The 24,834-nt window shown below is 47.5% G+C and overlaps 14 non-coding genes across 14 annotated transcripts; 6 read left to right on the top strand and 8 right to left on the bottom strand.

Moving 5' to 3' along the window:
- Positions 1–802: 802 nt before the first annotated feature.
- trnal-aag (transfer RNA leucine (anticodon AAG)) lies at positions 803–884 on the top strand. Its single transcript has one exon. It is a non-coding gene; the product is annotated as a tRNA-Leu (tRNA).
- A 2,759-nt stretch (positions 885–3,643) lies between these two features.
- trnal-aag (transfer RNA leucine (anticodon AAG)) lies at positions 3,644–3,725 on the top strand. The gene has a single exon. It is a non-coding gene; the product is annotated as a tRNA-Leu (tRNA).
- A 1,012-nt stretch (positions 3,726–4,737) lies between these two features.
- On the bottom strand, positions 4,738–4,811 carry trnat-agu (transfer RNA threonine (anticodon AGU)). The gene has a single exon. It is a non-coding gene; the product is annotated as a tRNA-Thr (tRNA).
- Positions 4,812–6,488: 1,677 nt separating this feature from the next.
- On the top strand, positions 6,489–6,570 carry trnal-aag (transfer RNA leucine (anticodon AAG)). Its single transcript has one exon. It is a non-coding gene; the product is annotated as a tRNA-Leu (tRNA).
- Positions 6,571–7,582: 1,012 nt separating this feature from the next.
- On the bottom strand, positions 7,583–7,656 carry trnat-agu (transfer RNA threonine (anticodon AGU)). Its single transcript has one exon. It is a non-coding gene; the product is annotated as a tRNA-Thr (tRNA).
- Positions 7,657–9,334: 1,678 nt separating this feature from the next.
- Positions 9,335–9,416, top strand: trnal-aag (transfer RNA leucine (anticodon AAG)). Its single transcript has one exon. It is a non-coding gene; the product is annotated as a tRNA-Leu (tRNA).
- An 8,406-nt stretch (positions 9,417–17,822) lies between these two features.
- Positions 17,823–17,894, top strand: trnah-gug (transfer RNA histidin (anticodon GUG)). The gene has a single exon. It is a non-coding gene; the product is annotated as a tRNA-His (tRNA).
- Positions 17,895–18,468: 574 nt separating this feature from the next.
- trnav-aac (transfer RNA valine (anticodon AAC)) lies at positions 18,469–18,541 on the bottom strand. The gene has a single exon. It is a non-coding gene; the product is annotated as a tRNA-Val (tRNA).
- A 109-nt stretch (positions 18,542–18,650) lies between these two features.
- Positions 18,651–18,723, bottom strand: trnaf-gaa (transfer RNA phenylalanine (anticodon GAA)). Its single transcript has one exon. It is a non-coding gene; the product is annotated as a tRNA-Phe (tRNA).
- A 1,233-nt stretch (positions 18,724–19,956) lies between these two features.
- trnav-cac (transfer RNA valine (anticodon CAC)) lies at positions 19,957–20,029 on the bottom strand. Its single transcript has one exon. It is a non-coding gene; the product is annotated as a tRNA-Val (tRNA).
- A 1,340-nt stretch (positions 20,030–21,369) lies between these two features.
- On the bottom strand, positions 21,370–21,442 carry trnaa-agc (transfer RNA alanine (anticodon AGC)). Its single transcript has one exon. It is a non-coding gene; the product is annotated as a tRNA-Ala (tRNA).
- A 109-nt stretch (positions 21,443–21,551) lies between these two features.
- On the bottom strand, positions 21,552–21,624 carry trnaf-gaa (transfer RNA phenylalanine (anticodon GAA)). The gene has a single exon. It is a non-coding gene; the product is annotated as a tRNA-Phe (tRNA).
- Positions 21,625–22,648: 1,024 nt separating this feature from the next.
- On the top strand, positions 22,649–22,720 carry trnad-guc (transfer RNA aspartic acid (anticodon GUC)). Its single transcript has one exon. It is a non-coding gene; the product is annotated as a tRNA-Asp (tRNA).
- A 616-nt stretch (positions 22,721–23,336) lies between these two features.
- On the bottom strand, positions 23,337–23,409 carry trnav-cac (transfer RNA valine (anticodon CAC)). The gene has a single exon. It is a non-coding gene; the product is annotated as a tRNA-Val (tRNA).
- Positions 23,410–24,834: the final 1,425 nt, after the last annotated feature.

Here is a 24,834-nt window from a genome sequence, read left to right as displayed (position 1 = left end):
CACATGTGTGCCACATCACATCCAAGTTTAGTGACAACTACCTCAGAGATTGTAAGCTGGGTAGTTTCAGATCAGATCCCTTTTTTTTTCAAAGGTTCAAGCAAACCCGAATACTTTTGCAAGAGACATTTCAGAATACCAGTCCAATCCAGGACGATTGCTGGATCCTTTGAATTCGACTGAACTATAGCACAGATCTGCAGTCCACCATTAGAATACTGTGGGTGTGTTGTATAAGCCATACCGCCCAAAATAGTTCTAAAACAGGAGATGCATCCTCGTTTAGGAATGTGGTATAAAGTGAAATGGTCTGGGAAGAGTCCTACGTTTGAACAGTTCAAAATAGACGTAAAGGGGTATTTACGGACTCTTTCGAAATGTAAGAACAAGCTGTGCGGACCTTATCTTTATTTACCTTGTGTAATCGTTTTTCATAAAGTGTAATTGTATTATAGCATGTGCCCCTGACGATTTTCTTGATACGTTATATGTGCTCTTGTTTGTATTGTATGTAGTTTTGTTGTTCAAATAAAACGTAAAAGACACAACTTTCAGGATGCGGCTGCTGTAAAAATAAAATGACATCAAGGGTGCTGTACGCAGAGGTCTGAAACCTGCTCCACAGAAGATCTTTATCCAGAGGTGTTAAAGAAGTCGAGATCTCGCCATGAGAGGGGAAGCATCTCAGAAAAAGCAGGTGCAGTCGGTTCCACGGTCATAACGCCACTAATTCGGGCGATAAGAGCAAAACCCATCTGGCTTCCTCCGGGCAAGTAATGAGACAAAGAGACAGCGCACAGCGGGTAGCGTGGCCGAGCAGTCTAAGGCGCTGGATTAAGGCTCCAGTCTCTTCGGGGGTGTGGGTTCAAATCCCACTGCTGCCAGGTGCTTCTGTCGAGACCCCCTTTCAGCTGGCTTCAGACGAAGGAAACTGCTTTTTGGCAGTCTCTCGAGAAACTAAGCAAAGTGTTTAAAGATACTTTCTCAGCTTGACATCAAGGCACAAAACAAAAACCTTCTTGCGTCCTCTCAACCCAAAAGCGCTTTGCCACTTTTTGCGTTATGCAGGGAACGATGTCTGCCCAGATCACTTTTGTGTCAATGCAAATCGTAGTGTGCCCTGCGTTTTAATGTTGGCTGTGCTGGCGTGCTGCTTCTGTCTGTGAAACTTGAATGTTCTGCTTCTTCACACCAAATCGTCGGCGGGGGTTGAGCTTGTTAAATCTTTGCGCATAGCGCTCCTTTGGAAGTACTTTGTCCAAGTTCAAAAGCGATCGTGGGATTTACTTCATGCGTGCCAAAAAGCATGCCTCGCACGACAGATTTAAATGGGGAATGGAGCCTGCTTCTTGCTGTTTTTCCTGTGGTTGCAGTTACAAAGTTGATCGTGCTTTCACATTCTGTTAACAGTATTCACTGGCTGAGCTTTATCAGTTGGTTCGTAAAGGAATCTCTGCTTCGGTTCCAGAAAAGTCATCTGTGGTGTGTTTTTTTCCGTGCCCATGGCAGTCTTTTAAAGCTGGTAGTAGTGGCGGCGAAGTTAATTTTTTATCCTCTTTAAAAGAATAAGGACGGGCTGGGGCGAGCTCCATTTACCACTCTTTCAGCTAACCGCCGAACTCCCGAACTGATTACACTGCAGAGCCACAGGCGCCTCGCTTTTCTCCATTCTCTGGGTCAGGGTGAAAAAAAACTTGCTGGTATTAGCTGGCCTGCTGGGAGCACCTCTTCTTCACTGATAAGCAAGATTTGTGTTTCATCTTTCTCAAGCTGTATAGATTTCTTTCAAAACAAGTTGTTCCAGAAAGGAAACGAACACTTGCATTCACCTGAATTAAAAGGCAAGGGATTTGCCCGTAAGGATAAATTCTGTACAGTAAGACAGGAAGAAAGGCACCGCTGGGAATCGGACCCAGGATCTCCTGTTTATTAGACAGGCGCTTTAGCCAACTAAGCCACGGCGCCGGCAAAGTGCTGTCCTTTGACAGCCACATGGACACGTCTCAACTGCTCTGAGACATCTGCATTCGGTGTGCACCGAGCCTGCTCGCCTTGCAAGTTTCCTCATTTACATGCGATAGCTCCACCACTAAGAGAAAGGATGAGAAATGGCTTTTATCTGGCACTTTTCATGTCAGAGGATCTCAATCTGCTTTCCCTGTACAAGAGGATGTCCAACTCATGTAGCTAAAGACGTAGACGACAGTGCTCCACTGAAATCTTGATCTCACAACCCTCGGCATGACTCCTCTGTGTTCTGCTTTAGACAAAGGGGGGAAAAGACTTCTTTCATCACACGTTTTGCACTGTTTACGGTGTTTGCAGTGCTCTTTCTTAAATGAAAACCAGGAATCGGCACCATATGAGGTGAGACTAGATAATATTAGATCAAGTAGCCTCGCCATTCCATGCGTGACGTGCGCAAAGTGTAATTCCTGTCTTTATAGTGTGCTTGTTAGAGACTAAGCTGGCACCCAGAGCGCTTTAAATCCGGGAGTCAGCAGCCCAAGACAATAGAGCTTCCTTCGTCTATGTTTTTTGCGTGAAGGGGGAAACCATGCGTGTGCTGCAAACGATCTTAGTATCGAAGTGCCGTCCCACATAACCGATCCGAACAATCTGCTTTACAGAGGAGCACTGCCGGAGCTTATCGTTGGCAAACTGAAGACCAGGCTGACCTCTTCTGTGACTCTTGAACACTGAGTCTCAAGGTTGTGAATTCAAGCTCCACGCTGGCGGGAAATTCCATAGGTAATGATCACATTTTCTTGCATGCTAATCAAAAGAAATATTAAGAAACTTTTCCCGATACCAGTTTTTTACAAAAGTAAAGGCACACGGCACATGTGTGCCACATCACGTCCGAGTTTAGTGACAACTACCTCAGAGATTGTAAGCTGGGTAGTTTCAGATCAGATCACTTTTTGTATCAAAGGTTCAAGCAAACCCGAATACTTTTGCAAGAGACATTTCAGAATCCCAGTCAAATCCAGTACGATTGCTGGATCCTTTGAATTCGACTGAACTATAGCACAGATCTGCAGTCCACCATTAGAATACTGTGGGTGTGCTGTATAAGCCATACCGCCCAAAATAGTTCTAAAACAGGAGAAGCATCCTCGTTTAGGAATGTGGTATAAAGTGAAATGGTCTGGGAAGAGTCCTACGTTTGAACAGTTCAAAACAGACGTCAAGGGGTATTTACAGACTCTTTCGAAATGTAAGAACAAGCTGTGCTGACCTTATCTTTATTTACCTTGTGTAATCGTTTTTCATAAAGTGTAATTGTATTATAGCATGTGCCCCTGACGATTTTCTTGATACGTTATATGTGCTCTTGTTTGTATTGTATGTAGTTTTGTTGTTCAAATAAAACGTAAAAGACACAACTTTTCGGATGCGGCTGCTGTAAAAATAAAATGACATCAAGGGTGCTGTACGCAGAGGTCTGAAACCTGCTCCACAGAAGATCTTTATCCAGAGGTGTTAAAGAAGTCGAGATCTCGCCATGAGAGGGGAAGCATCTCAGAAAAAGCAGGTGCAGTCGGTTCCACGGTCATAACGCCACTAAGTCGGGCGACAAGAGCAAAACCCACCCGGCTTCCTCCGGTCAAGTAATGAAACAAAGAGACAACGCACAGCGGGTAGCGTGGCCGAGCGGTCTAAGGCGCTGGATTAAGGCTCCAGTCTCTTCGGGGGTGTGGGTTCGAATCCCACCGCTGCCAGGTGCTTCTGTTGAGACCCCCTTTCAGCTGGCTTCAGACGAAAGGGAGGGAACTGCTTTTTGGCAGTCTCTCGAGAAACTAAGCAAAGTGTTTAAAGATACTTTCTCAGCTTGACATCAAGGCACAAAACAAAAACCTTCTTGCGTCCTCTCAACCCAAAAGCGCTTTGCCACTTTTTGCGTTATGCAGGGAACGACGTCTGCCCAGATCACTTTTGTGTCAATGCAAATCGTAGTGTGCCCTCCGTTTTAATGTTGGCTGTGCTGGCGTGCTGCTTCTGTCTGTGAAACTTGAATGTTCTGCTTCTTCACACCAAATCATCGGCGGGGGTTGAGCTTGTTAAATCTTTGCGCATAGCGCTCCTTTGGAAGTACTTTGTCCAAGTTCAAAAGCGATCGTGGGATTTACTTCATGCGTGCCAAAAAGCATGCCTCGCACGACAGATTTAAATGGGGAATGGAGCCTGCTTCTTGCTGTTTTTCCTGTGGTTGCAGTTACAAAGTTGATCGTGCTTTCACATTCTGTTAACAGTATTCACTGGCTGAGCTTTATCAGTTGGTTCGTAAAGGAATCTCTGCTTCGGTTCCAGAAAAGTCATCTGTGGTGTGTTTTTTTCCGTGCCCATGGCAGTCTGTTAAAGCTGGTAGTAGTGGCGGCGAAGTTAATTTTTTATCCTCTTTAAAAGAATAAGGACGGGCTGGGGCGAGCTCCATTTACCACTCTTTCAGCTAACCGCCGAACTCCCGAACTGATTACACTGCAGAGCCACAGGCGCCTCGCTTTTCTCCATTCTCTGGGTCAGGGTGAAAAAAAACTTGCTGGTATTAGCTGGCCTGCTGGGAGCACCTCTTCTTCACTGATAAGCAAGATTTGTGTTTCATCTTTCTCAAGCTGTATAGATTTCTTTCAAAACAAGTTGTTCCAGAAAGGAAACGAACACTTGCATTCACCTGAATTAAAAGGCATGGGATTTGCCCGTAAGGATAAATTCTGTACAGTAAGACAGGAAGAAAGGCACCGCTGGGAATCGGACCCAGGATCTCCTGTTTACTAGACAGGCGCTTTAGCCAACTAAGCCACGGCGCCGGCAAAGTGCTGTCCTTTGACAGCCACATGGACACGTCTCAACTGCTCTGAGACATCTGCATTCGGTGTGCACCGAGCCTGCTCGCCTTGCAAGTTTCCTCATTTACATGCGATAGCTCCACCACTAAGAGAAAGGATGAGAAATGGCTTTTATCTGGCACTTTTCATGTCAGAGGATCTCAATCTGCTTTCCGTGTACAAGAGGATGTCCAACTCATGTAGCTAAAGACGTAGACGACAGTGCTCCACTGAAATCTTGATCTCACAACCCTCGGCATGACTCCGCTGTGTTCTGCTTTAGACAAAGGGGGGAAAAGACTTCTTTCATCACACGTTTTGCACTGTTTACGGTGTTTGCAGTGCTCTTTCTTAAATGAAAACCAGGAATCGGCACCATATGAGGTGAGACTAGATAATATTGGATCAAGTAGCCTCGCCATTCCATGCGTGACGTGCGCAAAGTGTAATTCCTGTCTTTATAGTGTGCTTGTTAGAGACTTAGCTGGCACCCAGAGCGCTTTAAATCCGGGAGTCAGCAGCCCAAGACAATAGAGCTTCCTTCGTCTATGTTTTTTGCGTGATGGGGGAAACCATGCGTGTGCTGCAAACGATCTTAGTATCGAAGTGCCGTCCCACATAACCGATCCGAACAATCTGCTTTACAGAGGAGCACTGCCGGAGCTTATCGTTGGCAAACTGAAGACCAGGCTGACCTCTTCTGTGACTCTTGAACACTGAGTCTCAAGGTTGTGAATTCAAGCTCCACGCTGGCGGGAAATTCCATAGGTAATGATCACATTTTCTTGCATGCTAATCAAAAGAAATATTAAGAAACTTTTCCCGATACCAGTTTTTTACAAAAGTAAAGGCACACGGCACATGTGTGCCACATCACGTCAGAGTTTAGTGACAACTACCTCAGAGATTGTAAGCTGGGTAGTTTCAGATCAGATCACTTTTTGTATCAAAGGTTCAAGCAAACCCGAATACTTTTGCAAGAGACATTTCAGAATCCCAGTCAAATCCAGTACGATTGCTGGATCCTTTGAATTCGACTGAACTATAGAACAGATCTGCAGTCCACCATTAGAATACTGTGGGTGTGCTGTATAAGCCATACCGCCCAAAATAGTTCTAAAACAGGAGAAGCATCCTCGTTTAGGAATGTGGTATAAAGTGAAATGGTCTGGGAAGAGTCCTACGTTTGAACAGTTCAAAATAGACGTCAAGGGGTATTTACGGACTCTTTCGAAATGTAAGAACAAGCTGTGCGGACCTTATCTTTATTTACCTTGTGTAATCGTTTTTCATAAAGTGTAATTGTATTATAGCATGTGCCCCTGACGATTTTCTTGATACGTTATATGTGCTCTTGTTTGTATTGTATGTAGTTTTGTTGTTCAAATAAAACGTAAAAGACACAACTTTCCGGATGCGGCTGCTGTAAAAATAAAATGACATCAAGGGTGCTGTACGCAGAGGTCTGAAACCTGCTCCACAGAAGATCTTTATCCAGAGGTGTTAAAGAAATCGAGATCTCGCCATGAGAGGGAAGCATCTCAGAAAAAGCAGGTGCAGTCGGTTCCACGGTCATAACGCCACTAAGTCGGGCGACAAGAGCAAAACCCACCCGGCTTCCTCCGGGCAAGTAATGAGACAAAGAGACAACACACAGCGGGTAGCGTGGCCGAGCGGTCTAAGGCGCTGGACTAAGGCTCCAGTCTCTTCGGGGGCGTGAGTTCGAATCCCACCGCTGCCAGGTGCTTCTGTCGAGACCCCCTTTCAGCTGGCTTCAGACGAAAGGGAGGGAACTGCTTTTTGGCAGTCTCTCGAGAAACTAAGCAAAGTGTTTAAAGATACTTTCTCAGCTTGACATCAAGGCACAAAACAAAAACCTTCTTGCGTCCTCTCAACCCAAAAGCGCTTTGCCACTTTTTGCGTTATGCAGGGAACGACGTCTGCCCAGATCACTTTTGTGTCAATGCAAATCGTAGTGTGCCCTCCGTTTTAATGTTGGCTGTGCTGGCGTGCTGCTTCTGTCTGTGAAACTTGAATGTTCTGCTTCTTCACACCAAATCATCGGCGGGGGTTGAGCTTGTTAAATCTTTGCGCATAGCGCTCCTTTGGAAGTACTTTGTCCAAGTTCAAAAGCGATCGTGGGATTTACTTCATGCGTGCCAAAAAGCATGCCTCGCACGACAGATTTAAATGGGGAATGGAGCCTGCTTCTTGCTGTTTTTCCTGTGGTTGCAGTTACAAAGTTGATCGTGCTTTCACATTCTGTTAACAGTATTCACTGGCTGAGCTTTATCAGTTGGTTCGTAAAGGAATCTCTGCTTCGGTTCCAGAAAAGTCATCTGTGGTGTGTTTTTTTCCGTGCCCATGGCAGTCTGTTAAAGCTGGTAGTAGTGGCGGCGAAGTTAATTTTTTATCCTCTTTAAAAGAATAAGGACGGGCTGGGGCGAGCTCCATTTACCACTCTTTCAGCTAACCGCCGAACTCCCGAACTGATTACACTGCAGAGCCACAGGCGCCTCGCTTTTCTCCATTCTCTGGGTCAGGGTGAAAAAAAACTTGCTGGTATTAGCTGGCCTGCTGGGAGCACCTCTTCTTCACTGATAAGCAAGATTTGTGTTTCATCTTTCTCAAGCTGTATAGATTTCTTTCAAAACAAGTTGTTCCAGAAAGGAAACGAACACTTGTATTCACCTGAATTAAAAGGCATGGGATTTGCCCGTAAGGATAAATTCTGTACAGTAAGACAGGAAGAAAGGCACCGCTGGGAATCGGACCCAGGATCTCCTGTTTACTAGACAGGCGCTTTAGCCAACTAAGCCACGGCGCCGGCAAAGTGCTGTCCTTTGACAGCCACATGGACACGTCTCAACTGCTCTGAGACATCTGCATTCGGTGTGCACCGAGCCTGCTCGCCTTGCAAGTTTCCTCATTTACATGCGATAGCTCCACCACTAAGAGAAAGGATGAGAAATGGCTTTTATCTGGCACTTTTCATGTCAGAGGATCTCAATCTGCTTTCCGTGTACAAGAGGATGTCCAACTCATGTAGCTAAAGACGTAGACGACAGTGCTCCACTGAAATCTTGATCTCACAACCCTCGGCATGACTCCGCTGTGTTCTGCTTTAGACAAAGGGGGGAAAAGACTTCTTTCATCACACGTTTTGCACTGTTTACGGTGTTTGCAGTGCTCTTTCTTAAATGAAAACCAGGAATCGGCACCATATGAGGTGAGACTAGATAATATTGGATCAAGTAGCCTCGCCATTCCATGCGTGACGTGCGCAAAGTGTAATTCCTGTCTTTATAGTGTGCTTGTTAGAGACTTAGCTGGCACCCAGAGCGCTTTAAATCCGGGAGTCAGCAGCCCAAGACAATAGAGCTTCCTTCGTCTATGTTTTTTGCGTGATGGGGGAAACCATGCGTGTGCTGCAAACGATCTTAGTATCGAAGTGCCGTCCCACATAACCGATCCGAACAATCTGCTTTACAGAGGAGCACTGCCGGAGCTTATCGTTGGCAAACTGAAGACCAGGCTGACCTCTTCTGTGACTCTTGAACACTGAGTCTCAAGGTTGTGAATTCAAGCTCCACGCTGGCGGGAAATTCCATAGGTAATGATCACATTTTCTTGCATGCTAATCAAAAGAAATATTAAGAAACTTTTCCCGATACCAGTTTTTTACAAAAGTAAAGGCACACGGCACATGTGTGCCACATCACGTCAGAGTTTAGTGACAACTACCTCAGAGATTGTAAGCTGGGTAGTTTCAGATCAGATCACTTTTTGTATCAAAGGTTCAAGCAAACCCGAATACTTTTGCAAGAGACATTTCAGAATCCCAGTCAAATCCAGTACGATTGCTGGATCCTTTGAATTCGACTGAACTATAGCACAGATCTGCAGTCCACCATTAGAATACTGTGGGTGTGCTGTATAAGCCATACCGCCCAAAATAGTTCTAAAACAGGAGAAGCATCCTCGTTTAGGAATGTGGTATAAAGTGAAATGGTCTGGGAAGAGTCCTACGTTTGAACAGTTCAAAATAGACGTCAAGGGGTATTTACGGACTCTTTCGAAATGTAAGAACAAGCTGTGCGGACCTTATCTTTATTTACCTTGTGTAATCGTTTATCATAAAGTGTAATTGTATTATAGCATGTGCCCTTGACGATTTTCTTGATACGTTATATGTGCTCTTGTTTGTATTGTATGTAGTTTTGTTGGTCAAATAAAACGTAAAAGACACAACTTTCCGGATGCGGCTGCTGTAAAAATAAAATGACATCAAGGGTGCTGTACGCAGAGGTCTGAAACCTGCTCCACAGAAGATCTTTATCCAGAGGTGTTAAAGAAGTCGAGATCTCGCCATGAGAGGGGAAGCATCTCAGAAAAAGCAGGTGCAGTCGGTTCCACGGTCATAACGCCACTAAGTCGGGCGACAAGAGCAAAACCCACCCGGCTTCCTCCGGGCAAGTAATGAGACAAAGAGACAGTGCACAGCGGGTAGCGTGGTCGAGCGGTCTAAGGCGCTGGATTAAGGCTCCAGTCTCTTCGGGGGTGTGGGTTCGAATCCCACCGCAACCAGGTGCTTCTGTCGAGACCCCCTTTCAGCTGGCTTCAGACGAAAGGGAGGGAACTGCTTTTTGGCAGTCTCTCGAGAAACTAAGCAAAGTGTTTAAAGATACTTTCTCAGCTTGACATCAAGGCACAAAACAAAAACCTTCTTGCGTCCTCTCAACCCAAAAGCGCTTTGTCACTTTTTGCGTTATGCAGGGAGCGATGTCTGCCCAGATCACTTTTGTGTCAATGCAAATCGTAGTGTGCCCTCCGTTTTAATGTTGGCTGTGCTGGCGTGCTGCTCCTGTCTGTGAAACTTGAATGTTCTGCTTCTTCACACCAAATCGTCTGCGGGGGTTGAGCTTGTTAAATCTTTGCGCATAGCGCTCCTTTGGAAGTACTTTGTCCAAGTTCAAAAGCAATCGTGGGATTTACTTCATGCGTGCAAAAAGCATGCCTCGCACGACAGATTTAAATGGGGAATGGAGCCTGCTTCTTGCTGTTTTTCCTGTGGTTGCAGTTACAAAGTTGATCGTGCTTTCACATTCTGTTAACAGTATTCACTGGCTGAGCTTTATCAGTTGGTTCGTAAAGGAATCTCTGCTTCGGTTCCAGAAAAGTCATCTGTAGTGTGTTTTTTTCCGTGCCCATGGCAGTCTTTTAAAGCTGGTAGTAATGGCGGCGAAGTTAATTTTTTATCCTCTTTAAAAGAATAAGGACGGGCTGGGGCGAGCTCCATTTACCACTCTTTCAGCTAACCGCCGAACTCGCGAACTGATTACACTGCAGAGCCACAGGCGCCTCGCTTTTCTCCATTCTCTGGGTTAGGGTGAAAAAAAACTTTGCTGGTATTAGCTGGCCTGCTGGGAGTACCTCTTCTTCACTGATAAGCAAGATTTGTGTTTCATCTTTCGCAAGCTGTATAGATTTCTTTCAAAACAAGTTGTTCCAGAAAGGAAACGGACACTTGCATTCACCTGAATTAAAAGGCATGGGATTTGCCCATAAGGATAAATTCTGTACAGTAAGACAGGAAGAAAGGCACCGCTGGGAATCGGACCAAGGATCTCCTGTTTACTAGACAGGCGCTTTAGCCAACTAAGCCACGGCGCCAGCAAAGTGCTGTCCTTTGACAGCCACTTGGACACGTCTCTACTGCTCTGAGACATCTGCGTTCGGTGTGCACCGAGCCTGCTCGCCTTGCAAGTTGCCTCATTTACATGCGATAGTTCCACCACTAAGAGAAAGGATGAGAAATGGCTTTTATCTGTCACTTTTCATGTCAGAGGATCTCAATCTGCTTTCCCTGTACAAGAGGACTTCCAACTCATGTAGCTAAAGACGTAGACGACAGTGTTCCACTGAAATCTTGATCTCACAACCCTCGGCATGACTCCGCTGTGTTCCGCTTTAGACAAAGGGGGGAAAAGACTTCTTTCATCACACGTTTTGCACTGTTTACGGTGTTTGCAGTGCTCTTTCTTAAATGAAAACCAGGAATCGGCACCATATGAGGTGAGACTAGATAATATTGGAACAAGTAGCCTCGCCATTCCATGCGTGACGTGAGCAAAGTGTAATTCCTGTCTTTATAGTGTGCTTGTTAGAGACATAGCTGGCACCCAGAGCGCTTTAAATCCGGGAGTCAGCAGCCCAAGACAAGAGAGTTTCCTTCGTCTATGTTTTTTGCGTGAAGGGGGAACATGCGTGTGCTGCAAACGATCTTAGTTTCGAAGTGCCGTCCCACATAACCGATCCGAACAATCTGCTTTACAGAGGAGCACTGCCGGAGCTTATCGTTGGCAAACTGAAGACCAGGCTGACCTCTTCTGTGACTCTTGAACACTGAGTCTCAAGGTTGTGAATTCAAGCTCCACGCTGGCGGGAAATTCCATAGGTAATGATCACATTTTCTTGCATGCTTCTGTAGGGTTTGGGCATTTACTTGGACAATTATTAATTGTAGCAGTAAATCACAAAATTGATTCTTTTGATGGCTTTAGAATCCAACCATGCAATATAACTCAAACAACGCACACACACAGGTACTAATACACGAGGATACATTTATTAATACATAGAATATGCATATAAACAGATCTTATCGAGAGGGTTATCAGAATACAAAAGATATATATTCAGTCAGTTACAAAGAGTTACATATATCAAGAGGACATACATTCAGTATATCATTCATTTAGACCGTTTCGTAATTGAACTTGGTTATAACTTCTACATTAGATACTCAAAACAAGTACATAACTCTTGTTGGGATAACAATTGAATTCTCGAGCAGTAATGCAGTGAAGTTGAATACTCATCCAATCTCTGGGGATTCAGATCTCCTGCGGGCACAAAGAAACAGTTGCAGGCTGTTGCTGTCCAATCTGCGCTCTCTGGCTCGGTGCCAGGCTGTGCTGTGCGGCTTGTGACGGTGCGCTGCTGATGCTCTCTGAATACTGGCTAGTTAGTTTTGGCTGAAACTAGCGAAGTTTGTGCACAGGAGAAAAGATGACTGTGAGTCCCAGCAGGTCAGGAAGAAGACCAGTTCGTTCCTGATGAAGCGCTAGTTCTGAATAGTAATTCAGCTGTCCACAGTTCTGACCTTTTCACCAGGCCTGCTGCTGGTGCTAACCTCGGGTGGATCCTCTGGTTACTCTCTGGCAACCTCCGCTCTCGACTCTTAGAACAAAGGAAAGTTCTGGCACTCGGACACACTGGCCGTTCCGTGGTTGTCCGGGCTGAGTCTCAGGATGGTCAGGAGGCGCGCTGCGAGAATGTCCTGCCCTTGGGAGCCTTCTGCTCCTGGGCCGTCCTGCCCTGGAATTCTCCTTTGAATTCCCTTTAGAAAAGTCCACAGAATTCTACACTTAAGGCTCTCTGTGTTGCCTGTTTTTACCTGGAAGAACTTCAGCTCGTTGATTGGCTGAAAGTTCCATGGGCATCAGAGTCCCACGTGGGTTACTCGGCCCTACCAGTCCCTGATTGGTTGATCAAGGTGAGATATGAGTCACTTACTCCTGACACTTAGGAATGCAATCCAGATGTCCATCTGGCACTCCCTAGACAGATAGGCGCCAATGGATGCCTATTGATCATGATAGCCAGGCTTAGCTAAGTGCACCCCCCTTTGGGAGCTGTCCCTTATCAAAAGAAAACATCTTTAAATCAGCCTGCATGAATAGCTTCTCTGTGGCTGCACCACAGAGATGAACAGAGAGATGAAGCCTCATTTGGGAAAGCACTGAAACACTTAATTCTGTCTTATTAACAAGCATTGCCGCTACACTGGGATAGGACATTCCACACTGGAGTATTATTATTGAGAGACAGGATCACTGTCTGTTCCCCAGGCTGGGGCAGGAGATCCCACACTGTATCATTATTATTGAGAGACAGGCTCACTGTCTCTTCCTAAGGCTGGGAAAGGAGGTCTCACGCTGTATTATTATTATTATTATTATTGAGAGACAGGTTCACCGTCTGTTCCTCAGGCTGGGACAGGAGATCACACACTGTATTACTATTTCTGAGAGACAGGCTCACTGTCTGTTCTTCAGGCTGGGGCAGGAGATCACATTGTATTATTATTTTTGAGAGACAAGCTCACTGTTCCTCAGGCTGGAACAGGAGATGACACACTGTATTATTATTATTGAGAGACAGCCTCAGTGCCCCCCAGGCTGGGTCAGGAGATCACACACTGATCTATTATTATTGAGAGACAAGCACACTTTTTGTTCCTCAGACTGGGACAGGACATCCCACACTGGATTATTATTATTGAGAGACAGGATCACTGTCTGTTCCTCAGGCTAAGAAAGGAGCTCACACACTGGATTATTATTATTGAGAGATAGGTTTACTCTCTGTTCCCCAGGCTGGGACAGGAGATCACACACTGTATTATTAATATTGAGAGGCAGGCTCACTGTCTCTTCCTCAGGCTGGGACAGGAGGTAACGCACTGTATTATTATTATTACTGAGATACAGGCTCACTGTCTGTTCCTCAGACTGGGACACGAGATCACACACTGTATTTTTATTATTGAGAGACAAGCTCACTTTTCCTCAGGCTGGGACTGGAGATCACACACTGTTCTATTATTAGTGAGAGACATGCTCACTGTTTGTTCCCCAGACTGGGACAGGACATTCCACACTGGATTATTATTATTGAGAGATAGGTTTACTGTCTGTTCCCCAGGCTGGGACAGGAGATCACACACTGTATTATTATTATTGAGAGACAGGTTCACTGTCTGTTCCTCAGGCTGGGACAGGAGATCACACACTGTATTATTATTATTGAGAGACAAGCTCACTGTTCCTCAGGCTGGGACAGGAGATCACATTGTATTATTATTATTGACAGATAAACTCACTGTTCCTCACTGTTGTTATTATTGAGAGTCTGGCTCCCTGTTCCCCAAGCTGGGACAGGAGGTCACACACTGTATTATTATTATTATTGAGAGACAGGCTCGCTGTCTGTTCCTCAGGCTGGGACAGGAGATCACACACTGTACTATTATTATTGAGAGACAGGCTCAGTGTTTGTTCCTCAGGCTGGGACTGGAGATCACACACTGTTCTATTATTATTGAGAAACAGGCTCGCTGTCTGCTCCTCAGGCTGAGACAGGAGATCACACACTGTATTATTATTATTGAGAGACAGGGTCACTGTCTGTTCTTCAGGCTGGGATAGGAGATCACGCACTGTATTATTATAATTGAGAGACAGGCTCGGTGTCTGTCCCTCATGCTGGGAGAGGAGATCACACACTGTATTATTATTATTGAGAGACAGGTTCGGTGTCTGCTCCTCAGGCTGGGACAGGAGATCACACACTGTTGTAGTGTGCTCTCACGAGGCACCAGTTCTGTAGGGGTTTGTGCATTTACTGGGACAATTATTAATTGTGGCAGTTAATCACAAAATTGATTCTTTTAATGGTCTCAGAATCCAACCATGCGAGATAACTCAAACAACGCACACACAGGTACTAATACACGAGGATACATTCATTAATATATATAATATGCATGTAAACCAAACAGATCTTATCGTAAGGGTTATCAGAATACAAAAGATATATATTCATTCAGTTACAAAGAGTTACACATATCAAGAGGACATACGTTCGGTATATCATTCATTTAGACCGTTTCGTAATTTAACTTGGTTACAACTTCTGCATTAGATACTCAAAACAAGTACATAACTCTTAGGAATTACATTGATATCAACTGGTTGGGATAACAATAGAATTCTGGAGCAGTAATGCAGTGAAGTTGAATACTCTTCCGATCTCTGGGGATTCAGATCTCCTGCGGGCACAAAGAAACAGTTGCAGGCTTGTTGCTGTCCAATCCACACTCTCTGGCTCCGTGCCAGGCTGTGCTGTGCGGCTTGTGACGGTGCGCTGCTGATGCTCTCTGAATACTGGCTAGTTAGTTTTGGCTGAAACTAGCGAAGTTTGTGCACAGGAGAAAAGATGACTGTGAGTCCCAGCAGGTCAGGAAGAAGACCAGTTCGTTCCTGATGAAGCGCTAGTTCTGAATAGTAATTCAGCTGTCCACAGTTCTGACCTTTTCACCAGGCCTGCTGCTGGTGCTAACCTCGGGTGGATCCTCTGGTTACTCTCTGGCAACCTCCGCTCTCGACTCTTAGAACAAAGGAAAGTTCTGGCACTCGGACACACTGGCCGTTCCGTGGTGGTCCAGGCTGAGTCTCAGGATGGTCAGGAGGCGCGCTGCGAGAATGTTCTGCCCTTGGGAGCCTTTCTGCTCCTGGGCCGTCCCGCCCTGGAATTATCTCACAGCCCTGGAATTCTCCTTTGAATTCCCTTTAGAATAGTCTTGGAGCTCTGTGTTGCCTGTTTTTACCTGGAGGAACTTCAGCTCGTTCATTGGATGAAAGTTTCATGGGCATCAGAGACCCACGTGGGTTACTCTGCCCTACCAGTCCCTGATTGGTTGATCAAGGTGAGATATGAGTCACTTACTCCTGACACTTAGGAATGCAGTCCAGATGTCCATCTGGCACTCCCTAGACAGATAGGCGCCAATGGATGCCCATTGATCATGATAGCCAGGCTTAGCTAAATGCATCCCCATTTGGGAGCTGTCCCTTATCAAAAGAAAACATCTTTAAATCAGCCTGCCTGAATAGCTTCTCTGTGGCTGCACCACAGAGATGAAGAGAGAGATGGGGCCTCATTTGGGAAAGCACAGCAACACTTAATTCTGTCTTATTGACAAGCATTGCCGCTACAATTAGTAGGAAGTAAGATCCAATGTTTTGAAAATGTAATATGTTTTAAAGGATTAAAGGGAAAAGAAATACTTTATATAAACTAATTCAACTGAGCTCCTCTAAAAAATATAGCCTGAAGAATTGCCAAAGCACAATGTATCAATTTGGGTGACACTGGGGAAAAAGGATCACAACATTGAAAACCACTAGGCTTATTTTCAACAGCAAAATTTGTGCTTGATAATATTTGACAAAAAAAGGAATATTACACCCACAGAAATCAATATTTACCACTAGGGTAGAATGCAGCATAGAACAGTTGGATAGAAGGTTAGTGTAACTCTATAGTGCATCACAGAGGTCAGTCTCTTCCCCCTCATTATTCAGGCTGACTTGTTCACAGTGAACTGTCCTCCAGCGATAGTCAGCTGTAACCACTGACGCAGACATGATTTTAATACTCTGACAGCATCTTGGCTGATTTGGTTAAAGTTTTTTTCCTATTAAACAGGAGATTCTGCGCTCAAATCCCACCAGTGTCTTTCTTCCTGTCTTGTCTTACAAAATGTTTCACTATGGATGATTACATGCAGCTTGATTTTGTTTAATGCAAGTTTTCATTCCCTTTCTGATGGCTCTCTACAGTAATTTTTAAAAGTACTAATCGGGATGGATTACTGTACATATCCTCAGTTAAGGGGAATATATAAGTAGTGACTATCCAAATTGCATTTTTGTGTGAAACGCATTTCAGAAAATCGAAAACCAATTTTCAAAACTCACAATAACAAGACAAAGGCAAAACATAAGTTCACTTGCACTTTATGCATATTTACCACAACCTTGCCTTCTGATCATAAAAAGTCTTAATTTTAATATAGCAGTTTTAAATGGGACATTCAGAACATGGCATATGAGAATATATGGTTAACCGAGGATGAGCAAAGGATGATCGCACTTTCTGCTTATTGCTATGAACCTACCCCTGGTTATAAAAATGTCTCAAAATTCTGACACTGAGGTGTGAGACACAATGTAACAGGCTATCATATTCCCGAAATACAAGAAATTTTACTGTAGCGTTTTATAAATTTGACCCTGTGAACATTGCATGTCCCTCCTTCCTCATTACCAAAACATCTCAATGTCCCGACGCTATGTACATTTGTAATTACGACACTTCATTGTTTCATTTATGAGTTGTGACATGAACATGGCATGTTAAAGTATATAGAAAATCTAGATCAGAAAAGGCTAAATACAATTCCTAGTGATTTATCATTTTCTTACTTTCTAAATTAAAAAAATATTTTTTCAGTGATTATGACACTTCAGTATGACATAAAATATGCTTCAATGACAGAATAAATAATAATAATAAATAATCATGGAAAAAATACCCAAAGTGGACATTCATAGTTGTGATTATAGAATGTTAGATATCGGGTGGGTAGCTGCGTCAGCATGCGTAGGCTGCAAAGGAACAAGTAAAGGACTATTCCTGGTGAAAAGAGAAGAAAAGAATCACAATGTTTCGGCTGTGGAGCCTTCCAGGCTTCCCCTGCATGGGCGAATGTGAAGAAGATCCTTAGTAAGTCATTGAAGAAAACCGAGAAGAGGTCGGAGTGGCCTCTGTCCTTCATCAACGATCCAGTCAGGCAGTACTCCTCTGTAAAGCGCCGTTCGTTCACATCGATTGGCTTTTTTGACCACTATACGATCACAGCGAGTTACCGAGACACACGCGGCAGGGCGGAAAGGGCTGTGCTCTCTTCGTGTGACATAATTCGGAAAAGTCCTGACGTTGCATTTTAACTGAGCCCCAGTTTACATCGACCCTTCGTCACTCTGAGTGACAACTCTCTTGCGTGTTTTCTCATATTTATGTAGTTTGCTTGCATGATGCCGGGAACAGCATGGTTGTTCGCTGCCATATAGTCTAGCGGTTAGGGTTCCTGGTTTTCACCCAGGCGGTTCGACTCGGTTTTGCCTCCTGCTTTCCAAAAGATCAGCACCGTGTACGAAAGAGCCGCATTAAAACTACTCGAACGTGCAAAACGTGCGAGAAGAGGGGGCGCTTGTTTCCAACCGAAACTTCTCGCGTGTGAGACGAGCTGATCATCGCTGTGGGAGGGTTACTCTGGTAGACAGGGCTGACCTTCGGTAACTCGCTGTGATCGTATAGTGGTCAGTACTTTGCGTTGTGGCCGCAACATCCCCGGTTCGAATCCGGGTCACGGCAGAATAGGGGCGTCTGCTTTTACTACTCGCACGAATGAAGGCAAAAAAAAGCCAATCGACGTGAACGAACGGCGCTTTACAGAGGAGTACTGCCTGACTGGATCGTTGATGAACGACAGAGGCCACTCCGACCTCTTCTCGGTTTTCTTCAATGACTTACTAAGGATCTTCTTCACATTCGCCCATGCAGGGGAAGTCAGTTACACCAAAGCAAACGCAGGAAAGTGCATTTCAAGCAGAGACCAGGAGGGACTTGTTTACACCGAGAGTGGGCGGAGAATGGAACAATGCGCCCAGCCCTGTTGCTGGAGCCGATTCTTGATGAGCTCTTGGGCTCACTAAGAGGCCCCCGCTGGATGCTAATCTTTCTGTTGTTCTTGCAGGTCCTGCGCTGCTTTTGAGCCGACAGAGCTCGACCTGGTCTGTCGGCACAGCCCAATTGCAAATGATCGGCTCCGCGTACAGAAGGAACGTGCGTTTGGTACAAGAGTGCACGAAGGCACCGGAAATACATTGGGAACAAATGACCGGTCGCTCAAGACCTCTGTGAAGTACAGGAGCGTGCAAAACGAGGCTGTTTCCGCCCGGTCTCGAACCGGGGACCTTTCGCGTGTTAGGTGAACGTGATAGCCGCTACACTACGGAAACCTGTAGGGACTGCTGCTGGTGTCTCGCTTGCGTTTCGGGCTGAGAAAGGGACGCGTCACTTTAGGCAGGTGGCGCTGGAGAGAGGAACAAAGGGCGCGATGAAACAAAATGCCGAAACCCGGGATCGAACCAGGGACCTTTAGATCTTCAGTCTAACGCTCTCCCAACTGAGCTATTTCGGCAGTGCGCAAAGACCACAGCCACCTGCTCCAGCCTTCCTGTGTTGTGGCATGAGCGCACCAAGAGTAGCGGGAGAGTGTTGCAGGAACGTCACTCAGAAGGAAAGCCACCCAGCTGCGCCCTCTGAGCTCTGTCCAGCGCATCTTCCTCGCATGGACTCCTGCCTGCGACGGGCAGGAAACAATTAGCAAGAACAGAACGACACCCCATGGGTGTCTCATGACCGCACCTTAGGTTGTGACACGTGCAGGTGTGAGGGGTTGCCGGGCTACTTTGGAGCAGAGCTTGGGCGGAGGGGGGGCGGGAAAGCAGACAAAGAGGTGACACCTCAAGGTCTGCACGATCACAGCTCTCCGCCGCCCCAGGCTTCCGCTCGATAAGCTACTGGACACACCCGCCCCTCCTCACACAGACCGTGGAAAAGCCCCCGAGTGGGAGGGCTCTCTCTTCCTCCCAGGAGCTCTTGGACACGACGCACAGACAGGGCGCGGGGAGCCGCCGCCTGCAAACACGGCTCCAGGCAGGACTCCGTTCCGCAGGAGCCGCAGAGCAGAGGAGATGAGGGCATCTTAGCTCCTGTGCAGAGACCTGAGCTGTTGTTGCTGCGGATGCTGTCTTTTCTGCACTCGGGGTAGGAGTGAATGTTGAGTTGCACTTAGAAATGAAGCAGAGCACTTCAACGGCACGGGTGTGTGTGTGTGTGCGCCCTGGTGATTCTGGGAGACAGATCGAACCTGGGCTAAAAGAGAGGGGGCTTAGCCCTCTTCCATTTGCTAGTTCAAAGTTGTACAACCCCTTTGTATCTGCTAGGCGGCGCAGTCGTCGTGCACAAAGAACACTTTGAAAAGCGTCAAAGGCAAGTCATTCCGAGTTGGTCGTTTGTGTTTTCCGTTCAGACGCGAAATGCTGACATGATCTCTCGGCTCCTCGGTTGTCATTTCTGCTCCGTAAAGGAATCACAGCACGCGTCGGCTTCCAGCACGGTGGGTCGGGACACGATGCCGGGGGTCGGAGAGAGCGATGTCTTCCTCGTTAGTATAGGACCTGTGACCTGTCCCCACCTGTCACGCGGGAGACTGGGGTGCATCAGGACGCGCCTTGAAGTGAAAGCAGGATGCGCTGTGACATGCACTGTGCAGATCCCGCCACACTAAGAGGTGGGTCCAGTGGGTCTGTTCGATCACAGCGCTAGGCGAATCCCCAATCCCCTTTTGTGCCTGGCGACAAAAGATGTCTGTTTCCGCCCGGTTTCGAACCGGGGACCTTTCGCGTGTGAGGCGAACGTGATAACCACTACACTACGGAAACGGTGGTAAGACGTGCCCAGCGGCCCAGCGCTGAGCTTCGCCAATGCGATTTAGCTGCTTCCAGTGCCTTTATTGGAGTGCGCTGATGGACCGTGCTCTCTCTCCAGAGACCAGCACGCCTGTCATGGACGGAGCAGGAAAGGCGGCGCCACATTCTACAGCCCTCTCCACGCAATCGACGAAATCGGGCTACTGAAGTGGAGAAAATCGCCTCTCCAGAAAGTGCAAATATCATCTTGGAGACTATAAATCCTATTGCCGAAGGTCAGCCCTGTCTACCAGAGTAACCCTCCCACAGCGATGATCAGCTCGTCTCACACGCGAGAAGTTTCGGTTGGAAACAAGCGCCCCCTCTTCTCGCACGTTTTGCACGTTCGAGTAGTTTTAATGCGGCTCTTTCGTACACGGTGCTGATCTTTTGGAAAGCAGGAGGCAAAACCGAGTCGAACCGCCTGGGTGAAAACCAGGAACCCTAACCGCTAGACTATATGGCAGCGAACAACCATGCTGTTCACGGCATCAAGCAAGCAAACTACATAAATATGAGAAAACACGCAAGAGAGTTGTCACTCAGAGTGTCGAAGGGTCGATGTATACTGGGGCTCAGTTGAAATGCAACGTCAGGACTTTTCCGAATTATGTCACACGAAGAGAGCACAGCCCTTTCCACCCTGCTGCGTGTGTCTCGGTAACTCGCTGTGATCGTATAGTGGTCAGTACTTTGCGTTGTGGCCGCAACAACCCCGGATCGAATCCGGGTCACGGCAGAATAGGGGCGTCTGCTTTTACTACTCGCACGAATGAAGGCAAAAAAAAGCCAATCGACGTGAACGAACGGCGCTTTACAGAGGAGTACTGCCTGACTGGATCGTTGATGAACGACAGAGGCCACTCCGACCTCTTCTCGGTTTTCTTCAATGACTTACTAAGGATCTTCTTCACATTCGCCCATGCAGGGGAAGTCAGTTACACCAAAGCAAACGCAGGAAAGTGCATTTCAAGCAGAGACCAGGAGGGACTTGTTTACACCGAGAGTGGGCGGAGAATGGAACAATGCGCCCAGCCCTGTTGCTGGAGCCGATTCTTGATGAGCTCTTGGGCTCACTAAGAGGCCCCCGCTGGATGCTAATCTTTCTGTTGTTCTTGCAGGTCCTGCGCTGCTTTTGAGCCGACAGAGCTCGACCTGGTCTGTCGGCACAGCCCAATTGCAAATGATCGGCTCCGCGTACAGAAGGAACGTGCGTTTGGTACAAGAGTGCACGAAGGCACCGGAAATACATTGGGAACAAATGACCGGTCGCTCAAGACCTCTGTGAAGTACAGGAGCGTGCAAAACGAGGCTGTTTCCGCCCGGTCTCGAACCGGGGACCTTTCGCGTGCTAGGCGAACGTGATAGCCGCTACACTACGGAAACCTGTAGGGACTGCTGCTGGTGTCTCGCTTGCGTTTCGGGCTGAGAAAGGGACGCGTCACTTTAGGCAGGTGGCGCTGGAGAGAGGAACAAAGGGCGCGATGAAACAAAATGCCGAAACCCGGGATCGAACCAGGGACCTTTAGATCTTCAGTCTAACGCTCTCCCAACTGAGCTATTTCGGCAGTGCGCAAAGACCACAGCCACCTGCTCCAGCCTTCCTGTGTTGTGGCATGAGCGCACCAAGAGTAGCGGGAGAGTGTTGCAGGAACGTCACTCAGAAGGAAAGCCACCCAGCTGCGCCCTCTGAGCTCTGTCCAGCGCATCTTCCTCGCATGGACTCCTGCCTGCGACGGGCAGGAAACAATTAGCAAGAACAGAACGACACCCCATGGGTGTCTCATGACCGCACCTTAGGTTGTGACACGTGCAGGTGTGAGGGGTTGCCGGGCTACTTTGGAGCAGAGCTTGGGCGGAGGGGGGGCGGGAAAGCAGACAAAGAGGTGACACCTCAAGGTCTGCACGATCACAGCTCTCCGCCGCCCCAGGCTTCCGCTCGATAAGCTACTGGACACACCCGCCCCTCCTCACACAGACCGTGGAAAAGCCCCCGAGTGGGAGGGCTCTCTCTTCCTCCCAGGAGCTCTTGGACACGACTCACAGACAGGGCGCGGGGAGCCGCCGCCTGCAAACACGGCTCCAGGCGGGACTCCACTCCGCAGGAGCCGCAGAGCAGAGGAGATGAGGGCAGCTTAGCTCCTGTGCAGAGACCTGAGCTGTTGTTGCTGTGGATGCTGTCTTTTCTGCACTCGGGGTAGGAGTGAATGTTGAGTTGCCCTTAGAAATGAAGCAGAGCACTTCAACGGCACGGGTGTGTGTGTGTGTGCGCCCTGGTGATTCTGGGAGACAGATCGAACCTGGGCTAAAAGAGAGGGGGCTTAGCCCTCTTCCATTTGCTAGTTCAAAGTTGTACAACCCATTTGTATCTGCTAGGCGGCGCAGTCGTCGTGCACAAAGAACGCTTTGAAAAGCGTCAAAGGCAAGTCATTCCGAGTTGGTCGTTTGTGTTTTCCGTTCAGACGCGAAATGCTGAAATGATCTCTCGGCTCCTCGGTTGTCATTTCTGCTCCGTAAAGGGATCACAGCACGCGTCGGCTTCCAGCATGCTGGGTCGGGACGCGATGCCGGGGGTTGGAGAGAGTGATATCTTCCTCGTTAGTATAGTGGCAAGTATCCCCGCCTGTCACGCGGGAGACCGGGGTTCGATTCCCCGACGGGGAGTAGCTTTTCTTTCACCTCCTTAGAGAAATGACTGCCTTTCACTTCTCTGTTTTCTTTCACAGCGTCGTGCACCTTTTCATTGCTCTCGCTTTCAGAGCCTCCGCACGGCACACGACTCGACATCAGGAAGCACATTGAAGTGAAAGCAGGAAGCGCTGCGACATGCACTGTGCAGATTCCGCCACACTAAGAGGTGAGTGGGTCTGTTCGATGCACAAAGAACGCTTTGAGAAGCGTCAAAGGCAAGTCATTCCGAGTTGGTCGTTTGTGTTTTCCGTTCAGACGCGAAATGCTGAAATGATCTCTCGGCTCCTCGGTTGTCATTTCTGCTCCGTAAAGGAATCACAGCACGCGTCGGCTTCCAGCACGGTGGGTCGGGACACGATGCCGGGGGTCGGAGAGAGCGATGTCTTCCTCGTTAGTATAGGACCTGTCACCTGTCCCCACCTGTCACGCGGGAGACTGGGGTACATCAGGACGCGCATTGAAGTGAAAGCAGGATTCGCTGTGACATGCACTGTGCAGATCCCGCCACACTAAGAGGTGAGTGGGTCTGTTCGATCACAGCGCTCGACGAATCCCCAATCCCCTTTTGTGCCTGGCGACAAAAGATGTCTGTTTCCGCCCGGTTTCGAACCGGGGACCTTTCGCGTGTGAGGCGAACGTGATAACCACTACACTACGGAAACGGTGGTAAGAATTGCCCAGCGGCCCAGCGCTGAGCTTCGCCAATGCGATTCAGCTGCTTCCAGTGCCTTTATTGGAGTGCGCTGATGGACCGTGCTCTCTCTCCAGAGACCAGCACGCCTGTCATGGACGGAGCAGGAAAGGCGGCGCCACATTCTACAGCCCTCTCCACGCAATCGACGAAATCGGGCTACTGAAGTGGAGAAAATCGCCTCTCCAGAAAGTGCAAATATCATCTTGGAGACTATAAATCCTATTGCCGAAGGTCAGCCCTGTCTACCAGAGTAACCCTCCTGCAGCGATGATCAGCTCGTCTCACACGCGAGAAGTTTCGGCTGGAAACAAGCTCCCCCTCTTCTCGCACGTTTTGCACGTTCGAGTAGTTTTAATGCGGCTCCTTCGTACACGGTGCTGATCTTTTGGAAAGCAGGTGGCAAAACTGACACGTTCCCATACCGGGAGTCGAATCCGGGCTGACTGGGTGAAAACCAGGAACCCTAACCGCTAAACCATATGGGAGCACACAACCCTGCTGTTCCGGGCATCATGCAAGCAAACTACATAAATATGAGAACACGCAAGAGAGTTGTCACTCAGAGTGTCGAAGGGTCGATGTATACTGGGGCTCAGTTGAAATGCAACGTCAGGACTTTTCCGAATTCTGTCACACGAAGAGAGCACATCCTTTTCCGCCCTGCTCCATGTGTATCGGTAACTCGCCGTGGTCGTATAGTGGTCAGTACTTTGCGTTGTGGCCGCAACAACCCCGGTTTGAATCCGGGTCACGGCAGAATAGGGGCGTCTGCTTTTACTACTTGCACGAATGAAAGCAAGAAAAAGCCAATCGATGTGAACGAACGTCGCTTTACAGAGGAGTACTGCCTGACTGATCGTTGATGAACGACAGAGGCCACTCCGACCTCTTCTCGGTTTTCTTCAATGACTTACTAAGGATCTTCTTCACATTCGCCCATGCAGGGGAAGCCACTTACACCAAAGCAAACGCAGGAAAGTGCATTTCAAGCAGAGACCAGGAGGGACTTGTTTACACCGAGAGTGGGCGGAGAATGGAACAATGCGCCCAGCCCTGTTGCTGGAGCCGATTCTTGATGAGATCTTGGGCTCACTAAGAGGCCCCCGCTGGATGCTAATCTTTCTCTTGTACTTGCAGGTCCTGCGCTGCTTTTGAGCCGACAGAGCTCGTCCTGGTCTGTCGGCACAGCCCAATTGCAAATGATCGGCTCCGGTTACAGAAGAAACGTGCGTTTGGTACTGTTGTAACAGAAGGAATAAGGTTCTTGATCCCAAGATGAAGTAAAACAGATGAGTTTATTGCATGCAAGGAACAATAAAGCTGAAGTCTTGTTTCCCGCACGAAACAACAAAACCGAAGTATTGTTCGATGTGCCGGTACAAACTTTTAGGTT

Source organism: Lepisosteus oculatus, chromosome 14 (assembly GCF_040954835.1).
Source record: "Lepisosteus oculatus isolate fLepOcu1 chromosome 14, fLepOcu1.hap2, whole genome shotgun sequence".
NCBI classification, from domain to species: domain Eukaryota; kingdom Metazoa; phylum Chordata; class Actinopteri; order Semionotiformes; family Lepisosteidae; genus Lepisosteus; species Lepisosteus oculatus.
The sequence above is the reverse complement of the archived record's forward strand: the minus strand, read 5'-3'. Positions and strand labels throughout refer to the sequence as shown.